Source organism: Hemiscyllium ocellatum, chromosome 4, assembly GCF_020745735.1.
Source record: "Hemiscyllium ocellatum isolate sHemOce1 chromosome 4, sHemOce1.pat.X.cur, whole genome shotgun sequence".
Taxonomy (NCBI): domain Eukaryota; kingdom Metazoa; phylum Chordata; class Chondrichthyes; order Orectolobiformes; family Hemiscylliidae; genus Hemiscyllium; species Hemiscyllium ocellatum.
In genome coordinates, this window is record NC_083404.1 from 65,706,226 (window position 1) to 65,729,456 (window position 23,231).

Genomic DNA, 23,231 nt, shown 5'->3' on the forward strand with positions numbered 1-23,231 from the left:
TTTCCAGGCCATCCATTCTAATCATTTGTGACTCCATATTCGCATCAGCAACAGTGTCCTGTTCCTGAGTGAATACTGATGAAAAGTATTGATTTAGTGTCTCTCCAATCTCCTCCGCCTCCACACACAACTTCCCACTACTATCCTTGACTGGACCGATACCTACCCTAGTCATCCTTTTATTCCTGACATACCTATAGAAAGCCTTTGGGTTTTCCCTAATCCTACCAGCTAAAGACTTTTCATGTCCCCTTCTCGCTTCTCTTAGCTCTCTCTTTAGATCCTTCCTGGCTACCTTATAACTCTCTATCGCCCCAACTGAACCTTCACGCCTCATCTTTACATATGCCGCCTTCTTCCCTTTCACAAGGGATTCCAATTCCTTACTAAACCACGGCTGCCTCACAAGGCCCTTTACACCATGCCTGACTGGTACATACTTATCGAGGACACGTAGTAGCTGCTCCTTGAACAATCCCCACATCTCATTAGTGTTCTTCTCTTGAAGCCTGTTTTTCCAATCCACACATCCTAAGTCATGCCTCACTGCATCATAATTTCCCTGCGCCCAGCTATAACCCTTGCCCTGCGGCGCACACATATCCCTCTCCATCACTAAAGTAAAAGTCACCGAGTTGTGGTCACTGTCCCCGAAGTGCTCACCTACCTCCAAGTCTAACACCTGGCCTGGTTCATTACCTAGAACCAAATCCAGTATAGCCTCACCTCTTGTTGGCCTGTCTACATATTGTGTCAGGAAACCCTCCTGCACACATTGGACAAACACCGACCCATCTAATGAACTCGAGCTATAGTTCTCCCAGTCAATATCTGGGAAGTTAAAGTCCCCCATAACAACCACCCTGCTACCTTCACTGTTTTCCTGAATCATCCTCGCAATATTATCCTCTACTTCTCTAGGACTATTAGGAGGCCTGTAGAAAACACCTAACAGGGTGACCTCACCTTTCCTATTTCTAACCTCAGCCCAAACTACCTCAGATGGCAAGTCCTCTTCCATCGTCCATTCCACTGCTGTAATACTATCTTTGACAAGTAATGCCACACCTCCCCCTTTTTTAACCCCATGTCTGACCCTACTAAAACATTTAAACCCTGGAACCTGCAACAGCCATTCTTGTCCCTGTTCTACCCACGTCTCTGTAATGGCCACAACATCGAAGTCCCAGGTACCAACCCACGCTGCAAGTTCACCTACCTTATTTCTTATACTTCTGGCATTGAAGTATACACACTTCAATCCACCCTTCTGTTTACAGGCACCCTCCTTCGAGATAGCTGCCTTGTTCATAACCTCCCTACACTCAAGGTCCTGTACCCTAAAGCTACAGTCCAGGTTCCCATGCCCTGGCGGAGTTAGTTTAAACCCTCCCAAAGAGCACTAGCAAACCTCCCCCCAAGGATACTGGTGCCCCTCAGGTTCAGGTGTAGACCATCCTTTTTATAGAGGTCCCACCTTCCCCAGAAAGAACCCCAGTTGTCCAGAAACCGGAATCCCTCCCTCCTGCACCATCCCTGTAGCCACGCATTTAACTGCTCTCTCTCCCTATTCCTCGACTCTCTATCACGTGGCACGGGTAACAAACCAGAGACTACAACTCTGTTTGTTCTAACTCTGAGCTTCCAACCTAGCTCCCTGAAAGCCTGTCTGACATCCTCACCCCTCTTCCTACCTATATCGTTGGTGCCAACGTGGATCACGATCTGGGGCTGCTCCCCCTCCCCCTTAAGGACCCGGAAAACACGATCAGCGACATCACGTACCCTTGCACCTGGGAGGCAACATACCAAACGTGAGTCACTGTCGCCCCCACAAAACCGTCTGTCTGTACCCCTCACTATCGAGTCCCCAAGAACTATCGCTCTACCTTTCTCCACCCTTCCCTTCTGAGCAACGGGGCCAGGCTCCGTGCCAGAGGCCTGAACCTCGTTGCTTGCCCCTGGTAAGTCATCCCCCCCACAAGTATCCAAAACGGTATACTTGTTCTTGAGGGGAATGACCGCAGGGGGTCCCTGCACTGGCTTCCTCCTCCCACTCCCCCTCACTGTCACGCATCTATCTTGAACTTTCGGAGTAACTACTTCCCTAAAGCTCTGATCTATGACCCTCTCTGCCTCCCGAATGATCCACAGTTCATCCAAATCCAGCTCCAGTTCCCTAACACGGGCTTGGAGGAGCTGGAGGTGGGTGCACTTCTTGCAAGTGTACTCAGCAGGGACGCTAATGGCTTCCCTCACCTCATACATGTTGCAAGAGGAACATTGCACTGCCTGCACTGCCATCCCTCTAAAAAGCTAGCTTTCTTTAAAAAAAAACTAAATGTAAAGAAACCAAACAAGCAAAACGCATCACTTACCTGCTTGCCGCAACGGGTCTTATTATTTAGGTTAGAGGAGGAGGGCGGGTGGGAGGCTCTTCTGCCGAAGGGCCTCGGGTTACTCACCTGCGCGTTTAAAGAGAGAAAAAACCCTTCCCAGGTAACCTAGCAACACAAGCCTCCGGGTCTACCCGGCGTTTTTTAAAAAAAACTTGTTCCTACATTCCATCCCTTCCTGTCGCACTCTGTTTATCAGTAGTCATATCATTATGATATCATTGGCCCCTCATGTGAGCCTTCCCATACAAACTCTCCTACCTGACCATTTAGACAAAGCCATTCTCTGCAGCCATGTTTCAACTCTGGTTCCAACACAGTTCAGGCAAAGGCTACCTCAACAGTAGAGTTCCCTCTTTCTCCGGTTACCCATTTGTCACACAGCAACCTCAGAGTCATGCATTCAACTCTCTGATTTTATTTCTCCTACACCAATTTGCTCATGATAAAAACAATGACTGCAGATGCTGGAAACCAGTTTCTGGATTAGTGGTGCTGGAAGAGCACAGCAGTTCAGGCAGCATCTGAGGAGCAGGAAAATTTACATTTCGGGCAAAAGTAGGAATAAAGGCACAGAGCCTGAAGGGTAGAGAGATAAGCTAGAGGAGGGTGGGGGTGGAGAGAAAGTAGCATAGAGTACAATAGGTGAGTAGGGGAGAGGATGAAGGTGAGAGGTCAGGGAGGGTGGAGTGGATTGGTGGAAAAGGAGCTAGGCAGGTAGGACAAGTCATGGGGACAGTGCTGAGCTGGAAGTTTGGAACCAGGGTGAGGTGGGGGGAAGAGGAAATGAGGAAACTGTTGAAGTCTATATTGATGCCCTGGGGTTTAAGAGTTCCGAGGCAGAAGATGAGGCGTTCTTCGTGCAGGCGTCTGGTGGTGACGGAGCCGCAGTGAAGGAGGCCCAGAACCTCCATGTCCTCGGCAGAGTGGAAGTGGGTGTTGAAATGTTGGGCCACGGAGTGGTGTGGTTGATTGGTGCAGGTATCCCGGAGATGTTTCCTAAAGCGCTCAGCTAGGAGGCGTCCAGTCTCCCCAATGTAGAGGAGACCGCATCGGGAGCAACATATACAATAAATGATATTAGTGGATGCACAGGTAAAACTTTGATGGATGTAGAAGGCTCATTTAGGGCATTGGATGGAGGTGAGGGAGGAGGTGTGGGCGCAGGTTTTACAGTACCTGAGGTGGCAGGGGAGGGTGCCAGGATGGGAGGGTGGGTTCTAGGGGTCATGGACCTGACCAGGGAGTCACGGAGGGAATGGTCTTTGCGGAAGGCAGAAAGGGGTGGGGAGGGAATTATATCCCTGGTGGTGGGTCTTTTTGGAGGTGGCAGAAATGTCGGCAGATGATTTGGTTTATGCGAAGGTTGGTATGGTGGAAGGTGAGCACCAGGGGCGTTCTGTCCTTGTTACGGTTGGAGGGGTGGGGTCTGAGGGCGGAGGTGCAGGATGTGGATGAGATGCGTTGGAGGGCATCTTTAACCACATGGGAAGGGAAATTGTGGTCTCCATAGAAGGAGGCCATCTGGTGTGTTCTGTGGTGGAACTGGTCCTCCTGGCAGCACATACAGTGGAGGCGGAGGAATTGGGAATACGGGATGGCATTTTTGCAAGAGGTAGGGTGAGAAGAGGTGTAATCCAGGTAGCTGTGGGAGTCGGTGGGTTTGTAAAAAATGTCAGTGTCAAGTCGGTCGTCATTAATGGAGATGGAGAGGTCCAGGAAGTGGAGGGAAGTGTCAGAGATGGTCCAGGTAAATTTAAGGTCAGGGTGGAATGTGTTGGTGAAGTTGATGAATTGTTCAACCTCCTCGTGGGAGCATGAGGTGGTGCCAATGCAGTCATCAATGTAGTGGAGGAAGAGGTGGGGAGTGGTGCTGGTGGAATTACGGAAGATCGACTGTTCTATGTAGCCAACAAAGAGACAGGCATAGCCGGGGCCCATATGGGTGTCCATGGCTACCCCTTTGGGCTGGAGGAAGTGGGAGGATTCAAAGGAGAAATTGTTAAGGGTGAGGACCAGTTCAGCCAAACGAATTAGAGTGTCGGTGGAAGGGTACTGTTGGGGACGTCGGGAGAGGAAGAAACGGAGGGCTTGGAGGTGTAGAGGGATTGGATATCCATGGTGAAGATGGGTGTTAGGGGCTGGGGAACCAGAAGTCTTAGAGGAGGTGGAGGGCATGGGTGGTGTCTCTGAAGTATGTAGGGAGTTCTTGGACTAGGGGGGAATAGGACAGTGTTGAGGTAGGTAGAAATGAGTTCAGTGGAGCAGGAGCACACTGAGACAATGGGTCAGCCAGGGTGGTCAGGCTTATGCATCTTGGGAAGGAGGTAGAACCGGGGAGTGCGGGGTTCCCAAACTATGAGGTTGGAAGCTGTGCTTGAGAGATCTCCTGAGGTGATGAGGTTCTGTATGGTCTGGGAGATGATAGTTTGGTGATGGGGGGTGGGGTCATGGTCAAGGGGGTGGTAGGAAGAGGTGTCCTTGAGTTGGCATTTGGCTTCAGCAGTGTAGAGGTCAGTGCACCAGACTACCACTGTGCCCCCTTTATCTGCTGGCTTGATGGTGAGGTCGGGATTGGAGCAGAGGGATTGGATGACTGAGCATTGTGAGGGTGGGAGGTTGGAATGGGGGAGGGGTGTAGATAGGTTGAGGCGGTTAATGACCCGACTGCAGTTGGAAATGAAGAGGTTGAGGGCAGGTAATAGGCCAGCGCAGGATGTCGAGGTGGATGCAGTGTGTTGGAGGTGGACGAAGGATTCCTCGGAAGATGGGCGGGAGTCCTGATTGTGAAAGTAAGCTCGGAGGTGGAGGCGGCAGAAGAAGTGTTTGATATCATGGCGTGCGTTAAATTCATTGTTGCGTGGACAGAGGGGGATGAAGGTGAGTCCTTTGCTGAGGACTGATCTTTCCAATTTGCTCATTGTTCAGGTGGTAATCCACTGATCATTACTTCTTTGGTCCTGCTTTCTAACTTAGCCCCTAGCTGCTAATCTTCCCTCAGCAAAATCTCTTCTTAATTACATACCCATAATATTGCTGATACCGAGGGGACCATAACAACTGGATCCTTCCCCTTCCCATTTTAGTTTATCTGTGGCCCAATGACTTGTCCTTAGCAACTGGGCTGAGAAAACAGCCTTTAGAATTTGCTCTCTTGGCTATATAGATATATATCTATCTTCCTAAAAATACTATTCTGATTACAAATAGATTTTTTTAACTTCTACCCAAACCACTGCGTGCCTGCCCCCAACCTAATTTAAATGCCTCTCTATAATCATGATGCTACAGGAAGTTTGTTCACCTTGCCTGGAGTCTCATCCACACAGGCTGTAAGAACTTCAAACATTTAGACAATCACAAGGGCTAAGATTACATTACCCAGGGAAGGCTTGATAGTAATAAAGAACTATTTGACAGGATTCATTCATTTTGGCCATGGAAGGACAAATTTGCTGTATCATAAAACATTATTTTAAAAGGTAAACATGTCCTAATATCAAACATATTACACCAATCTGTAGGTCCGTGTTGCAGAAGATGACTAATATGTGAATCTGTGTACAAGGTTAGTGAAAGAATGTGACTCAGGCCTAAAGTATTGACACCAACCTTTATACCCACACAATGTTCTAACCACTCCTTGGATAAAAGTAGCAACAGACCTATTCAGGTACTGTTATGAAGGTATAGGTACGCACTGTACCTTTAAAAGAGAGTGAAATCTGGCAAGGACTTAACAAATCCTGAAAAACTTAAAAATGTAACATTTCGCTGTGGAAAAACTAGCTGAGCTGAGCTGCTATGGCACACAACAAATTTAAATTTGACCAATCAATTTAAATTATGCCCCAAGATACCAAAATCCAATTGAATTTGAATTTTAGTTTTAATAGCATTAAATCAACAAGGCGATACGATGTTCTGAGGTATAAAGATCGGGCATTTTGAACAGTTCACCAGAGTTGCAAAGAGTACCAAGCTGCCTGCTGTTTGCAGCTGCTGTTTATCTGAAATGTGTACAGCAGAAGAGCAAAGAAAAAACTCTGACATCTATAGAGGAAGATGTACGGTTGGGTGGTTTTAAAAATTGATTTTTTTTGTTAACTTAATCAAGGAGTTTATTGGATTAGTATAGTGTTGTAGAGTGGGAGGTAGATAAACCATTACGATAATGGAGGTTTACAGTGTAGAAAGTTGTCGTTTAATGTTCTCTTTCTTTTGTTGGAGTTAAAGAATAAATTGTTAACTTTTTCTTTAAATAGTGGGATTTGGTAGTTCTTTGTCACTCATACTTTTACAGATTTCAGCACAAGGTGAGCTTTTCTGTGTGTCTGGTTAAGTTAGCAGAAGGGTTTACCTGGTGTTGTAAGTAAGGAAGTACATCCATGTGGTGGATTGACTCTCCAATTTTCTCATTGCTGAGTGGCTTAGGAACATGGATGTGATCATTGCTGAAGTGATGAGTGTTATTTTCTGTTTATTTGGAATCTTAGAATGGATAGTGTCTGACAATGGCCTGTCCTTCACTACCAAACTGCTTAAACACAAGTGCACTAAGTGGAAAATGAATCATATCGCATCATCAAACCATGATCTTCAGTGAAGTCGTCTAGAGGTGCATATGGTATGAACTATTAAATCCATGATCATGAAATGTCATTCAAATAAATAAGATTTTTGCATTACATTGTTGTATTTTCATGGAGAATGGATTATCATCCCCAAATTAATGCTCAGAAGGTAAGTGTGAATGACCTTCACTGGCAATCAATTTTCTAATCATTCAGCAGCACACAACATTCTTCTTCAGGGAATGCGAAGTTTAGAAGAGATAACAACATGTGTGAACAACTAAGATTGTGCAAAAAACAGAGAATGTGAGTTAAAATGCCACATACAAAACTTTAGATACCAACAAAAGGGTTTGAAACTGTGCAACCAAATCAGATCATACAAAGTTAATACCGATCAGGATGATGCATTGCAAAGGAACAGGTGACACCTCAGACCATTTGTTGAAAAATCAATTCTGCACAAAGACAATGAGGAATAATGTCCAGCTGATGATTGCGCAGTGATGTCGAGTGACATCATGTGCCTATCTACAGCTATCTATATCTGTAACAAAAAACAGAAACTGCTGGTGAAACACAGCAGGTCATCTATGGGAGGAAAGCAGAGTTCACATTTCAAGTTCAGTGATTCTTCGTCAGAACTGATAGAAGCTGGGAAAAGGTGTATTTAAGCTGAAGATAAAGTTGGGGTGGGGCTAGGAGTAGGGGTGCAAAGGGGTGGTGGCAGAGGTGAGTGGATAGATGGAGATAAAGCTTAGAGAGACAGGATACAGGTTTTTAAGCTTTTGTATCTCCTGCCAACAGAAGAGGTTGGAACAATATATTACTGGAGTGGAAGGGGTCTTTGATGATATTGACTGCCTTTCCGTGACAATGAGAGTTATAGATGGAGTCCATGGATGGGAGGTTGGCTTGTGTGGTGGCCTAGGCTGTGGACACATCTTTCTGTAGTTTCTTACAGACATGGCCAGAGTAGTTGCTGCATCAAGCCATTATGCACCCCCAAGAGGATGTTTTCTATGATGCATCTGTAAAGTTGCTGAAGGTCATTGTGGACATATTAAATTCCCAAAGGCTCCTGAGGAAGAGGAGGCATTATTGTGCCTTTTTGACCATTGTATCTGCTTGGGAGGCCCAGGACAGATTGTTGGTTATTGTCACTCCTAGAAACTTGACACTTCTGACCCTTTCCACCTCAGCCCCACTTCGTCCTTTCTCCCTGAAGTCAATGATCAGTTCTTTAGTTTTGCTGACATTGAGGGATAGATTGTTATCATTGCATTCTATCTCCTTCCTATATTCTGACTCGTCATTGTTTGATATCTGGCCTCCAACGATGGTATTGTCAGCAAACTTACAGATGGTGTTCACACAAAATGTTGCCACATTGTCATTAGTGTCCAGGGAGTATATTAGGGTGCTGAGTACACATTCTTGCAGGCCACCAGTGTTGAGGAGATGCTATTGTCTATCTTCACTGATTGTTATCCAGTTGCAAAAGACAGAGCCGAGACCTATGTTTCAAGAGTTTTGAAATTAGTTTGTTTGGGAATATAGTGTTGAATGCAGAGCTGGTGTTGATAAATAGGAGACTGATATAGGTATTCTTACAATCCAAATGTTTCAGAGATGAGACTCGGGCTAGGGAAATGGCATCTGTTGTGGGCCTTTTCATGGCTAGGCAAATGGCAAGGGATTGAGGCAAGCTGGGAGGCTAGAGTTGAGGTGAGCTGTGACTAGCCTCTTGAAGCACCTAATGAAGGTCAGAACCAGCAGGCTGTAGTCATTGAAGCAAACTACATGTATTTTCTTTAGTACTGGTGGTCTTCTTGAAGTAAATGGACTCTTCAAATTGTAGCAAGGAGAGATTAAAGATGTCAGTGAATAGTTCCACCAGCTGGTCCACACATGACCAGAGAGCACAGCCAGCGACTCCGCCTGGGTCAGTCACTTGCCTTGACTTCCCTTTCAGGAAGACTGACCTGACATCTGCAGCAGTAATTGAGGGAACAGGTGCTTTCAGGGCTGTCAGGGCAGGTGACACCGAGCCACTGGCATTCTACTTGAGCCAATCACAAAAAGCATTCAGCACATCAGGGAGGGATGTGCTTTTGTTCTACCTCATTTTGTAACCCATTAGACCTTGCCACAGGTGGCAGGTATCTGTGTGGCCTCTAATTTGATTCAGTACTGAATTTGGGCATTTCTAATTGTGAAAGCTCAGCCACGTTACCTGGCTTTCTGTGAACGCCTGTCCAAGAACAGAGAACCACCACTTGATTAATACACTTCAACAGTACTGTTTTTATTCAAGACTGTCAGTATACGAATATACAAACAATCCTGGGAGAAAAGCCACTTAGACCACGCTGGGTACTAAAGAGTGGATTTTCTCACCGTTAATAGGGAAAGTTGTTACATTTATACATAACTTCTCACGCAATACAGAGTCCCGTGTCATTAAGCTATCGCAAAGTATATTAATCAAAGTATACTTAATTGTAAGCTTACACATCAAAAATGCTCTAAATCTAACACACAGACACCAGCAGTCATCTGGTTAAGATATTAACACTATCTTTAAAGTCAGACATTAACTCCCATTATTTTTCTAGCTCTTCAAGGCAACAGTCAAATCTCAAAGATGCTCTTTAAATGTAAACATTCAAACCTCATTACTGTGTTACAGCTAGACCGTAAGGCACCAGTACTCCTCTGATGGCTGCCCTTTGACCTAGGGCTATGTACTATGTCATTCTCAGATCTGTGGGATTGGACATGTTTACCCAGCCTGTGCAAAGATCCTCACAAGTTGCTGTGTTAGCAATTTGTTTGCTCAGCATGCTGGGCAATACAGCCAATGTGTTTCAGCCATTTTAGTTAACATTCTAAGCTCCATTTTCTATATGGTCACTATATCTATTTCCAACTTATCATTCCTCCCTTTTTATCATTTTATGATAACCTTCAGATATTAATACGTTGAAGTCGAGCAAACTCTTTTTCTGTTTCTACATCTAAATTGCCATCAGTCAAAAGTGTAGGTGTCAATCCTTCCTTCTGCGTCCATTTAGGGCTTGTCTCCTTTTTACATCGGCGTCGTGCAGGACGAGTTTGACAACTTCTCTTAATGAGGGCCCAAGCGATTCGAATACTAATACAAATGCCAAGAATGATGGCCAGAATGGAGAGAATGTCCAGCCCAATAGACTTTAGCCATCCCAACAGCTGACACAGTAGGTTCCACCAGGCACAGGTCTCCTTTGAGTCTATGTGGTCCAGATCATATGCTTTAGTGGCAACATCGTTAATTAGTGAAGTATCATTATATACAGCCGAGCTCTCATCCTCAATATAGGTACAACACTCTAGGCCAATAACTGCACATGCTCCCCCTTGGCTTGCTAAGAGATAATCTAAAGCCATCCTATTCTGTAAGGTCATCATTCGCAGGGCAGTCTGCTTGTGTTCCAAATGACCCAGGGCATCAGCAGTGGCCTTAGCCATTTCCTCAATCTCGTGACTGAGATCACGAATCTGGTCCAGGGCTTGCATGACCCCATAATTGGGCAGAAGGGCACCAAAGAATCTGCTCCAAAATGTCTATTGGTGGAACAGATCTCTCCTGCCTCGAGCATGAGGTTTGTAATTTGAATTAAGATCATGCCACTTCTTCCATTCGCTGTTAACCTCTGGGGTTGAATTCAATAACCGGAATGCTGGGAGGTGATATATCAGCGCACAGGTGCCCTTAAAGTTAATGGGTAGGTATTCATAGGCTGTGTGATTGCATAACCAAAATGTCCCGTTAAGTGCAGGCGTAATACCGTGTTTAGCGTGGAAGAGGACAGCACCCATACGGCTTGTAGGTGCGTCGGGACGAGTCTTTTCATTAACACAAAGGTCCCAATCGTCCTCCGGGAGGCCCCCAAAGGGGTCTGACTTGGTTTGATCATGAGATATTATTACCTGGCATCTACTGTCCTCTAAGTCTCCCATGGCATGTTTTCCTGTATCACTATGAATGCACCATTTAAATTCTGGCCCCACCGCTACTACAAAACCTTTTGGTACCACTTGCCAGGTGTCATAGCAACGCCTGAGGTAACCATACTGGATCAGGTATTGGTCAGAAATGTCTCTATAGGGAATAATTTTTGGGGTTTGTTGGGTACGCCTGTAGGTAAGACTGCATAGTTCATCCTGACCAGTAGGGGCCGCCATCATGAGGAATCCGGACCCTACCGAGTGTGGGCCTGGGACACATACTACTTTGATTAGATTACTTACAGTGTGGAAACAGGCCCTTCGGCCCAACAAGTCCACACCGACCCGCGGAAGCGCTACCGACCCATACCCCTATATTTACCCCTTACCTAACACTACGGGCAATTTAGCATGGCCAATTCACCTGACCCGCACATCTTTGGACTGTGGGAGGAAACCGGAGCACCCGGAGAAAACCCACGCAGACACGGGGAAGAACGTGCAAACTCCACACAGTCAGTCGCCTGAGTCGGGAATTGAACCCAGGTCTCTGGCGCTGTGAGGCAGCAGTGCTAACCACCGTGCCGCCCTGTTTTACTTACAGTATAGAAACAGGCCTTTCAGCACAACAAGTTCACACTGGCCCTCCGAAGAGCAACCCACCCAGGCCCATTCCCCTACACCTAACACTATGGGCAATTCACCTCACCTGGCCTGCACATTTTTAGACTGTGGGAGGAAACCCACACAGACACAGTGAGAATGTACAAACTCCACACAGACAGTTGCCTGAGGTAGGAATGTGAACTCAGGTCTCCGGCACTGTGAGGCAGCAGTGCTAACCACTGTGCCACCATGCTGCTTTATTCTTTCCTTCATCAGTCTGATTGTCAAGATGAGTTTTTACTTTTTCAAGGAAGCCAGTAAAGATGTTGCCGGTAAGGCTCGTTGCTTCCGGTAAATTGCTTCTTTTCTTTCGGTGGGTCTTAAGAAAACGGTGCAGTGTGCGGACGAGATTTTTTAATTTTAAGTAACCGGGAAAGTTGAACAAAAAGTCTCTGGGGTCCGCTGCAGTATTATTCACAAAGGCATAGCAGCACATGCGTGTATCATTTAAGTAAGTATAGGTATCCTCGGATTTGGTGCCATTTCCTCGTAGGCATACATACATTACTTCCTGGCAGATGCCAGTATTATGAATTGTTATATTATGGGGACATTCTGTCCTGGCATCCAGAGTTGTAATATTATATCCAGGGCACCACAGTTGAAGTCCTGTTAGGTTTTGCAAATGCTCTACGCAATCCTGTGACCAGGCAATATTTTGGACGACTATGCTGCTATAATTAGAAGTGGCCTTAGAGTAGTCAGGAAAACCGACCAAGGGACAAATTGTCTGGTTAAACCCACTGTTACCTGGGCCATGACGATCACATGTGGCATTCACTCTGACCTGAACTATTCTCGTGGGGCCTGTGTTATTCAACATTATGCTATTCTCCTGTCTCCATACCCACCAATGCCTAATGAGGTTGCAAGGGGTAGCTAGGGTCTGACTGGACTCACTTATATTATTAGACTGGGTACCTATCACTCTGGGCAGTGATAAACTCATTGGGGGGGTGCTAATAGTCATATTGTCACTCATAGTACTCACGAGATCCCTCGGGACTATTACTGTACCATTGGGGCCATCAGAAGCAATACGTGGTGCCATACTCACAAAACCATTAGTCATTTTAGTAGTAACATCTGTAGAGTGTGAAGTCATCGCGGGGGTGCCTGTTTTTATCCACGTCTCCGCGGTGGCTGCACGAGAGTTGCTTGTAGGCCCTTGGAGAGTAGGGGGTGCACCGCTGGTGGTGTTACTGGTCTGCATTGATGTCCATGTCGTTGTTAGGCAGAGGCCAAAGAGAAAGAGGATAGGTTTCATCGTTTCACTTTTCTTCAGTCTTCCTTCCTTAGTGGCACCTATGTCAAGGGAAGAGAAAATACATACAACAGTAGCTGCCCCTTATTCTCATTCCTCCCCAATAAGCTTGCAATGGTGTAGGCTGATCCAGGCTTTACGACCCTCAACCTTAACAGCAGTAGGGGTGGTAAGGAGGACTTGAAAAGGGCCCTCCCACCGGGGTTCCAGGCCGTGCTTTCTGGCAAAGTTTTTGATCAATACAAAGGTGCCAGGTCGGATGTTTGGGGGCAACGGCAAATCCGACCGCAAAGGCCTGGCAGCTTTAACCATCGCATGGTTCATGCGTAAGGCATCAGTTAAGGATAAAACATAGGAGATCATCCCATCTGACATCTGATGTATGTCAACAGAAGAATCAGAGAAGTCAGAGCTAAAGGGAGTGCGGAGGGGCCGCCCATACAAAATCTCGGCGGGGGAGAGACGGTGGGCTCCTGCCGGGGACACCCGGAGTTGAAACAAGGCAATGGGCAAATTTTGGAGCCACGAGAGACCATTGTCAGCTGACAGTTTGGCCAATTTAGATTTCAAGGTCTGATATAGCACGTTCCACCACTCCCGCGCTCTGAGGGTGGTAAGCACAGTGGAACTGCTGCTTGATATTAAGAACTTTACAAAGTTCTTGACTAACAAGGGCCACAAAATGAGGGCCGTTATCGGAACTGAGTGTCCGCGGCACACCAAATCTAGGAATAATCTCCTTGAGTAAAGTCTTAACAACAGTGTCAGCCTTGTTATCGGCTGCAGGATAAGCCTCAATCCATTTACTAAAAACATCTACAATAACTAAAACATATTTACACTTGGCCGTTCTGGGTAGCTCAATGAAGTCCATTTGCAACGTATCGAAGGGGCCTTCAGGCAGCGGGGTTCTACCCTGTTCACAGGGGACCCCCTTGCCGGGGTTATGCTGCATACAGGTCAAGCATTTTTTAGTTTGTGCTCTAGCCAATTGCAGAACACTGGGATGCCACCAAGATTCCCAGACTAAATCTGCAGTTTGTCTAGCCCCACAGTGTGTTAAGTGATGGACAACATCAACCACCCTGACGGCTAAAACATCAGTCATACACACCTGGCCTGCTGGGGTTTTCCAAAGACCGTCAACGTCCTTGAAACATCCCAGATCAGTCCATTCATGAAGTACATTGTCAGGGGCGTCCCCCTGTAAAGCAACAATATCAGCGGTGGAGGGAGGCTGCTTGTCAGGAACTGAGGCCCTAATTGATTTCCTCTGAACCATCGTTAAGGAGCCAGGGAGCTCCGTAGCCTGTTTAGCAACTTCATCTGCCTGTTTATTTCCCATAGAAACCGGATCTGTTCCGGCAGAGTGCGCGGAACATTTAATAATGGCCAATTCGCGAGGACTTTGAATGGCCTGTAACAAATTAATGACTTCCTCTCTGTGTACGATAGGGGTCCCCGACGAGGTGAGAAAACCTCGATTTTCCCATAGTGTCCCAAAATCATGGGCAACCCCGAAGGCATATCTAGAGTCAGTATATATATTAGCTGTAAGTCCGGAGGCTAGCTCACATGCCCTAGTTAATGCAATTAATTCAGCTTTCTGAGCGGATACTGCGGGTATGAGGTGATGCTGCTCCACAATCCTACCCCCCGCATCTACTATACCATATCCAGCCACCCTTTCTCCATTCTTGTTTACAGAGGAGCTACCATCCACGAACAAAGTGACATCAGGATGTGGGAAGGGGCGGTCCGTCAAGTCAAATCTGGGCCTAGTGTCTAGCATGATTTTGTTGGCGCAATCGTGAACGGGGACAGGAGTCTCAGCAGGGACGTCAGACATAAAAGTTGCCGGGTTAATACTTGCACAATATTTGAAAGTCAACAAGGGGTTCCCTAAAAGGAAAATTTCATACCGAGACTGGCGGGCAGATGTCAGGTGTTGCGTCTGCATTTGGCCCAACATAGAAACTACTGAATGAGGACTAAAAACAGTGACCGGTTGTTGGAGCGTTGTGTTTGCTGCAGCCAACACCATCAAATACGTAGCAGCCAGTTGTTGAATACAATGAGGCTGACCACTAATCACAGAATCCAACTTAGTAGAAAAATATGCCACCGGTCTACGGGAACCTCCATGGTCCTGCGTCAAAACCGCAACCGCGCAGCCCGAGGTAGTGGCCACAAAAAGCTGAAAAGGCCTATCATAGAGGGGTCTCCCTAAAGCAGGAGCATTGATTAGCACCTGTTTCAACTGGTTAAATGTTTCAAGTGCAGCTTCGGATAGAGTGAAGGGCTGTCGCTCAATGGTAAAGGGAGTGAGAACCTTTACTAAGGGGGCAATGTTAGGAATCCATTGTCTGCAGAAGTTAACTAATCCCAAAAACCGTCTCATCTGCTTAGCCGTGGTAGGGGCCGGAGTATTGACAATCGGACCAATTCTATCCGGGGCCAACCTACGCTCATGCGCTGAAATTTCTACCCCCAGGAATTTAATTTTACGTTGGCCGATGACAACCTTGTCATAGTTAACTACATAACCTAACTCGGCCAGCTTGTTGAGGAGATGCTTAGTATCCTTTTCATTCGACAGGGCATCAGGACTGGCAAGTAAAAGGTCATCCACATATTGTACCAGGGTAGATTGACAAGGCAAATGGATCTGATCTAGTTGCCTTTGGAGGATCTGAGAAAATATTGTAGGGGAATCACAGAATCCCTGTGGTAGTCTCATCCATGTATATTGCTTGCCCAAAAAGGTAAAGGCAAACAAATATTGGCTGTCAGGGGCTAGGGGAATAGCAAAATAGGCATTTTGTAGGTCTATCAAGGAGAACACACAGGCCTCTGGAGGGATTGCCGCAAGTATGGTGGCAGGATTAGGAACGATAGGGTGCAAGGGCACCACGATTTTGTTAATTTCACGGAGATCCTGAACTAAGCGATACTCGCCAGGTTTACCTGGTTTAGCTACGGGAAGGATAGGGGTGTTTGCTTGTGATTGACACTCGATCAGAACTCCCTGAGCCAGTAGGTGATCAATCAAGCCACGTAGAGGGGCCACAGCTTGACTCTTGATAGGATACTGCTTAATACTGGGGATCCATGCTCCTGGTTTTAACATGACACTGACAGGGGCAACTCCCTTCGCCAAACCCACACAGTACTTATCAGTGGCCCAGACCGCAGGGTCAATTTCAACCTGGCTGTAACCACCTTCATGCTGCCGTAGCGTGGATAATACTGATTCGGGATGGTCAAGGTAGACGATGGAAAGGCCGTCTCTTAAGTCCTGATATCCCATTACATTCGGATCTGACAAGGCTACAGCCTGTGCTACCATGGGTCCTAAGTCCTTTGTTACATATCCCTTATGAACTAAGATAGTTTGATGTGGGGCAATACCGGGCTCTTGGTCCCACAGTTCTGGTGGCACCCAAACGTACCAAGCCGTACCCTGTTTCCCATTAACTTTAGCCAATCGTGTAAATATATACTGATTGCCTAGCAAGGATTCAAACTTTTCTTCCTTTTTCTGGTCAACTCCTGACTTATCATAACAGAGCGTTACATGAGGAGGGTAGCGAAAAGGGGTCTGGGTGTCACTGTCAGAGTCAGGGAAAAGTGCCCAAAAGCGTGCTGGAATGCGGACGGAGTACTGGCCTTTCTGTGTCAAGCGAATCTCTTCTGGGGTGCACTTGATGACCACGCCAAGCCCACCAAGAATATCTCGTCCTAGGATGTTGATACCAATGTGGGGGTTAATTATAAATTCATGCTCCCATTCGTCATTTTCCCAGCTAACTTTCAATGGCTTAGTAATTTGATAAGGCACAAACTTGCCCTCAAACCCCAGCAAACGTTGAATCTTGTTACCACAAGGATAGTGGGTCCCTGCTAGTGAAGATGCGCATGCTCCTGTGTCAACCAAAAAGCGTTCAGGGGTACCTTCAATAAACAGGGTCACAATGGGCTCTGGAATGGCATTGTGAGAAAAGACAGGCAGCATCTCATCATATCACTGTTGTGGGGGTGGTGGGGGTGGTAGTATATTACTAAACGGATTTTGGCCGCCATAGCCACCTCTGGGGGTGCCTTGAACACCCTGGCCCCTTCCTCCTCTGCTACCTCGACCTCGTGGCTGTTCAGGGCAATCTTGTTTCCAATGGCTAGGATTTCCACAGTTAAAACAACCCTTCCCTTTAAAGTTATTCGTGGCCCGAAATGTCTGGGGCTGACCGGGGTAACCCGAGTTCCAGAGGTTGGGAGTCCACGGCCGGCCATGCCAGTCAGGGGGACCTAATGAGTAAGGACCACCCCTAGCTGGGCCATTTGGGTGCTGCATCGCGTGAAACTCGCCCTTTTGATTTTGCCAGCCTGGGACATAAAAATCCGGTTCCAGCTGATAGCCTCTATTGTCAGACTGCAGCTGGGGACCGGGTAATCTCCACAGCCCTTGCTGCTGTGTCTGCTGGGGAGGGATGGGAGGTTGCCGCAAGGGGGCCATGGTATTTTGATCACTTTCCCGTACAACAAATTCAGATTTAATAGGTTTTTCGGCCTTAGGACCGTCACCCTCGCCCCATAATGCTTTAATTGCCCTAGCTGTATCACCCTGTGAGGAATTGATCCAATTTAAGTTGTTAGTTTTCCATCTATCTTGTGTAGGTTTAGGCAAAGTGTTCATCAAGAGACTATTATACTGTTGTGAGACAGCCCCCGCTCCCAAAGGGAAAAGAGGGTCCCCAGAATATGTGCCATAAGTTTCATTAAACCTCTGTAGGTATTCCTCAGCACCCTCCCCCTTTTCTTTTGGTTTTCAATCAATAATTTTTGCTAAGTCAACCGGTTTTCTGAGGACCTGCCGCATTGCTTCTTTAATTTCCTGCTCCTGTTGTTGTTGATTCGGGTGTTGTGCTGTAAAGGCAGTCCAACTGTTGGCACCAGGGGGCATATTTAATATTTCTAAAAATTTTGTCCACTTAAAGCCAATAAACACTACCCTCAAAAAATTCCAGATATCTTCTCCCACTGCCCCGTAAGCCTGCCAAATGCTTTCAACTGATTCACACCATTTTTGTGGATCCTTATCTTTGTCAGGGAGATTCATAGTCAGTGCCAAAATTTCCTGCGGTTTCCATAGCGTAAAAATTTCTAGGGTAGGAAGGTGAAGAATCGCAGCGACAGGAGGGATAGCGTTCGGCTGGGCGGGGACTCTTACCCGTCCCGCTTGAGGGTTAGGAACAGTACGCATAGGGAACATGTGACCTGAGGGTTCCTCTATCTCTGAACTGTCATCGTCAGCCTCCTCTGTCCAAGGGTAGGGCAATTGCTGTTCAGGTTCACACTGTGGTGGAGGCCGATATCCTTTTTTACCTGTGCTTGGGGTAAAACTCCTTTCACTACGTGCCTCCTGGGGTGCTGTACCCGATGGAGGGGGTTGGGGAGGGGATTCCACATTCCTAGAACTAATTCCCTTATCCTCCCATTCTGCACCCAGCCTCAGGTCTGACAATGCCGTCTCCACCGCTTGGTTGGCCAACCGTTTGTTCTTATTAATATTTTCATCAAAATTTGCACATGCAACCTTGAGCTCATGGAGGGTCAAAGGAAGCCCATCCTTAGTGACATTTAGCCCTCTTTTTGTAGCATTATGTAACCAACTGTTGTAAACCTTCTGCTCGTGTTGTTGTTTAGCTTCCTCTTTCTTTTTTAAGCATGCATCTCTTAGTTTAGCCATAATTTTCTTACCCTTCTTTCCCCCGTTCCCTTTTTCCATACTAACTTCGTAGCTCTTTTTACAATCTCCAATTTCCACGTACCCCCTGCAGGCCATTCATCAGGTCCCAATTTTTCTGTTCGCCATCCTGACAATTTCCTGAGTGACTGTGCATCCTCAGGATATTCTGTGCAGACTGTTACAATTAATGATCCCGGATCCTCACATTTATCCATAAACTGTCCCATAATATTCCCTAAACTTTCCCTAACCTTTTGTGAGTGTTGCTTTTATGAGATCCTGCTCAAGGGACTTTAAACCCTCTCACACATACGTACCTCGGTGCTTTTATGAGGACTCTAACCCCATGGGACTTTAAACCCGTACGTATCTAAACAACTACTTGTGAGCGGTGCTTTTATGAGATCCTGCTCAAGGGACTTTAAACCCACTCACACATACGTACGTATCTAACTATTCTTATTTCTTACCGCGCTCCCAGCGCCCTTTTTTTTTCTACCTTCTATAGCACTCCCAGTGCTTTTGTGGTGGTCCCTTTAAAAAGCTGTTCACTGGTTCGTTCTCGATCCCGTCCAGTAGCAGCTCCTGCTGCGGTGAGTAGGATCCAGGTCCGCCCCTGACTTGGGGAGACACTAGTCGTGAGTCCCAAACGGTATACTCACGTCCTAGTTGGGCCCGTGTCCACCTTGTCACAGCAAGACCGTGTCCTGTTCAACCGTCACCAGGAGCCGCCTTCCGTTGGGATCCCACCGCTGCCACCAAAATGTGAAAGCTCAGCCACATTACCTGGCTTTCTGTGAACGCCTGTCCAAGAACAGAGAACCACCACTTGATTAATACACTTCAACAGTACTGTTTTTATTCAAGACTGTCAGTATACGAATATACAAACAATCCTGGGAGAAAAGCCACTTAGACCACGCTGGGTACTAAAGAGTGGATTTTCTCACCGTTGATAGGGAAAGTTGTTACATTTATACATAACTTCTCACGCAATACAGAGTCCCGTGTCATTAAGCTATCGCAAAGTATATTAATCAAAGTATACTTAATTGTAAGCTTACACATCAAAAATGCTCTAAATCTAACACACAGACACCAGCAGCCATCTGGTTAAGATATTAACACTATCTTTAAAGTCAGACATTAACTCCCATTATTTTTCTAGCTCTTCAAGGCAACAGTCAAATCTCAAAGATGCTCTTTAAATGTAAACATTCAAACCTCATTACTGTGTTACAGCTAGACCGTAAGGCACCAGTACTCCTCTGATGGCTGCCCTTTGACCTAGGGCTATGTACTATGTCATTCTCAGATCTGTGGGATTGGACATGTTTACCCAGCCTGTGCAAAGATCCTCACAAGTTGCTGTGTTAGCAATTTGTTTGCTCAGCATGCTGGGCAATACAGCCAATGTGTTTCAGCCATTTTAGTTAACATTCTAAGCTCCATTTTCTATATGGTCACTATATCTATTTCCAACTTATCATTATGGCCTTGCAGCGGTCATATTTGGACTTCCTGTAAATGTCTGAGGCATCCAACTTGAAAGTTACATGCTGCTAGGCAGTGGATTTCCTTGTTCATCGAAGGTTTCCAGTGAGAGAACATACAGATTGACTTCTTTGGCATGCAGTCCTCTACGCACTTGATAATGAAGTCTGTGGCATACGTGGCTTGGTTTTCCAGTGAATTCTTGAAGATGGTCCAGTCCACCAATTCCAAGCAGTCCAAGAGAAGATCTTCCGCTGCCTCAGAGCAGCACTGTACTACTTTCTTTGATGGGTCCTCTGGTTTCAACTTCTGCTCATAAACTGGGAGGAGGAACACAGCATTGTGATATGATTTTCCAAAGTGCAGATGGGGTATGGAGCTGTAGGCATCTTTGATAGTCAAGAATGTTGGGCCCCCTGGTGGAGTCCATTGATGGTATTTTTGGAACACCTGCTTGATGTTCACCTAGTTAAAGTCACCAGCCACTATGAATTTTGTCTCCAGAGCATTTGGAATGTTGGAATTTCATTCAGAGCATTCTTCCCTTCTGCTTTAGTCAGTGTTACTGTACCTGAAGATGTGGCCGAAGGGTATAACTATCACATACTCCAGCTTATCTCAGATCACTTGAAATGTGACACATTAATGCTCTTCTGCTGTAATCAAATAGCCAGGTACTAGATAAGGTACTCATCTATCGAGGAATATAATAATCGTATATAATAGTCAGCTATAATAGTCATTTGCTGGATCATTCAATTATCCATGCCCAGTTTCTTTACTTTAATATAAGAATTGCTGCAATGGGTAAAATATCCTGCTGGAGGCAAAAATCTACATCAGGTGTCATTGATTGGATTATTGTGAAACAGGTGCCATTTTTCTGAATCATATTGGATTCTACTGGGACCATGTGAATACTGAATTTAGTTTAAGGAACAAACTATCTTTAGTTCTAGTCTTACTGATTCTGGCACCCAGCTAATTGATAATATCGAACATTCAACAAAATCTTGTAACAGCACGTAATTATTATAATTATATTAATAGTTCATGCAATTATTCAAACAAACATATGGCTTTCAATGGGAAAAAATGCTTTCCTGAGTAAAAGCCTAGCTGGAAATTATTTAAAGTGCTCAAAACACATTATTCAATGACACAAATATGCAAACATGTACAAGCATTGTTAAATTAAATTCATCGTGAAAACCCCCTTGGTGAATCACCTACCTAATTAATACATGTAGCACAAGCTGAATTAACAGTCCATTATGGTGAATCAATACTAATCTGTCTTTCACCCTTTTGCTCCATCCAGCTTCTATGACACAAATGACAAGAACCTTTTGCTCTGCAAGTAGCATGTATGAGAAAACAAAAAGTGCATTTTTAAAGCATTTTATCACGATCACTGGATGTTTTAAGTTGCTTTGTGATTGATGAAGCACTTTTGAATTCTAGTTACTGTTGTAATATAAGAAAGATGGCAGCCAAGTTATGCATATAAGATCCCACAAGCAGCAATGTAGTGTCAGTTGTTACTAGTTATTTGTTGTCAGGGTTATTGGGGAGTAAAGGAGCTATGAGACTCAACAGTCAGTAAATTCTATCTACAAAATAAAGTGTCTTGATTTTCTATCCTATCAACTGGCCTGGATCTAGTTTGCCACTGTCCTCCCACAATATCCTTTGACATCCTTATTGGTCAAGAAACTATCCATATAGAAATGTAAAATGACAAAATTGTGCAAACTAGTAGTTTTGCAACCAACCTGAAGAACCGAGACTTAACCAGACTACATTTCCTTAGATGCCAATGCACACTTTTGCACAAATGCAAATCTTTATTTTTTCTTTTTCTGCAACTATTATGTGGAATTGTTGCATTTTCAGCAGATTTAGAGGCAGGCTATTCAGATCATGTTCCTTCTTAAGCTGCTGTAATATTTATTTCCACATCATCTGATTTTAAGAAGTCATGTGCACACCACAAAATTCTGTGTGGGTCAGATTGAGCTCTTAGGAACTCAACCCATAAAATTTAGAAAAGTAGTGAAAAAGGAAGTAAGGCAAGCAAAGAGTAATTATGAACAAGATTGGCAGCTAGCATAAAAATAAATGGGTGGGAAAAGGAGAACAAACGACGCTAAAGGCCAAAAATGAGATTAACACAAGGACCCAAGATGCATGGCTAAAGTTTAAAATGAATACTTAAACATCAGCCATTGCATTCGAGACAGGTGCTGCCCAGATTCTGCTGACAGATGAGGAAACAAAACCACTAGGAAGGTTTTAAAATTGGTAGAGAGTTGGTTCGCTCAGTTGGCTGGTTTGCAATGCAGAGTGATGCTAACAGCGTGCAATCAATTTCCAATCGACTTGAGTCCACCACGAAGATATTGTCTTCTTAACCTCACTACTTGTCGGAAATATGGTGACCCTCAGGTTAAACTCACCACCAACTATCTCTGTCTAACACCAGTACACTCAGAGTCATAGACTTATTGAGTCATACAGCACAGACACAGACCCTTTGGTCTAACTTGTCTATGCTGACCAAGTTCCCCAAACTAAAATTAGTCTTACTTTCGTGTATTTGGCCCATATTCCTCTAAACCTTTCCTAAACCTGCCCAAATGTGTTTTAAATATTGTAACTGTACCTGCATCTATCACTTTCTCTGGCAGTTTATTCCACAAGCAAACCAACCTTTGTGTGAAAAAAATGACCCTCAGATCACTTTTAAATGCTTCTTCTTTCAACTTAAAAATATGCCTCCTAGTTTTGAACTCACCCACTCTAGGGAAAAGACCTTTGCCATTCATCTTATCCATGCCCCTTATGATTTTATAGACCTCTATAAAGTCATCCCTTGACCTCCTACCCTCCAGTTATCTTCAAAGTATGGTCACTGCAATTTTAAAATTGATAATGAGGCTGTACTGTATTGAATAAGTTGTCGGTACTTGAAGTTATTAAATCATTGGGACTGGATCATCCAAAAATATTGAAGAAAGTGAGAGTCGAACTTGCAATAGCACTACCAATTACCTTTGAATCTCCCTTGGATTTGGAGGTGGTGCCTGGAGAATTATGAA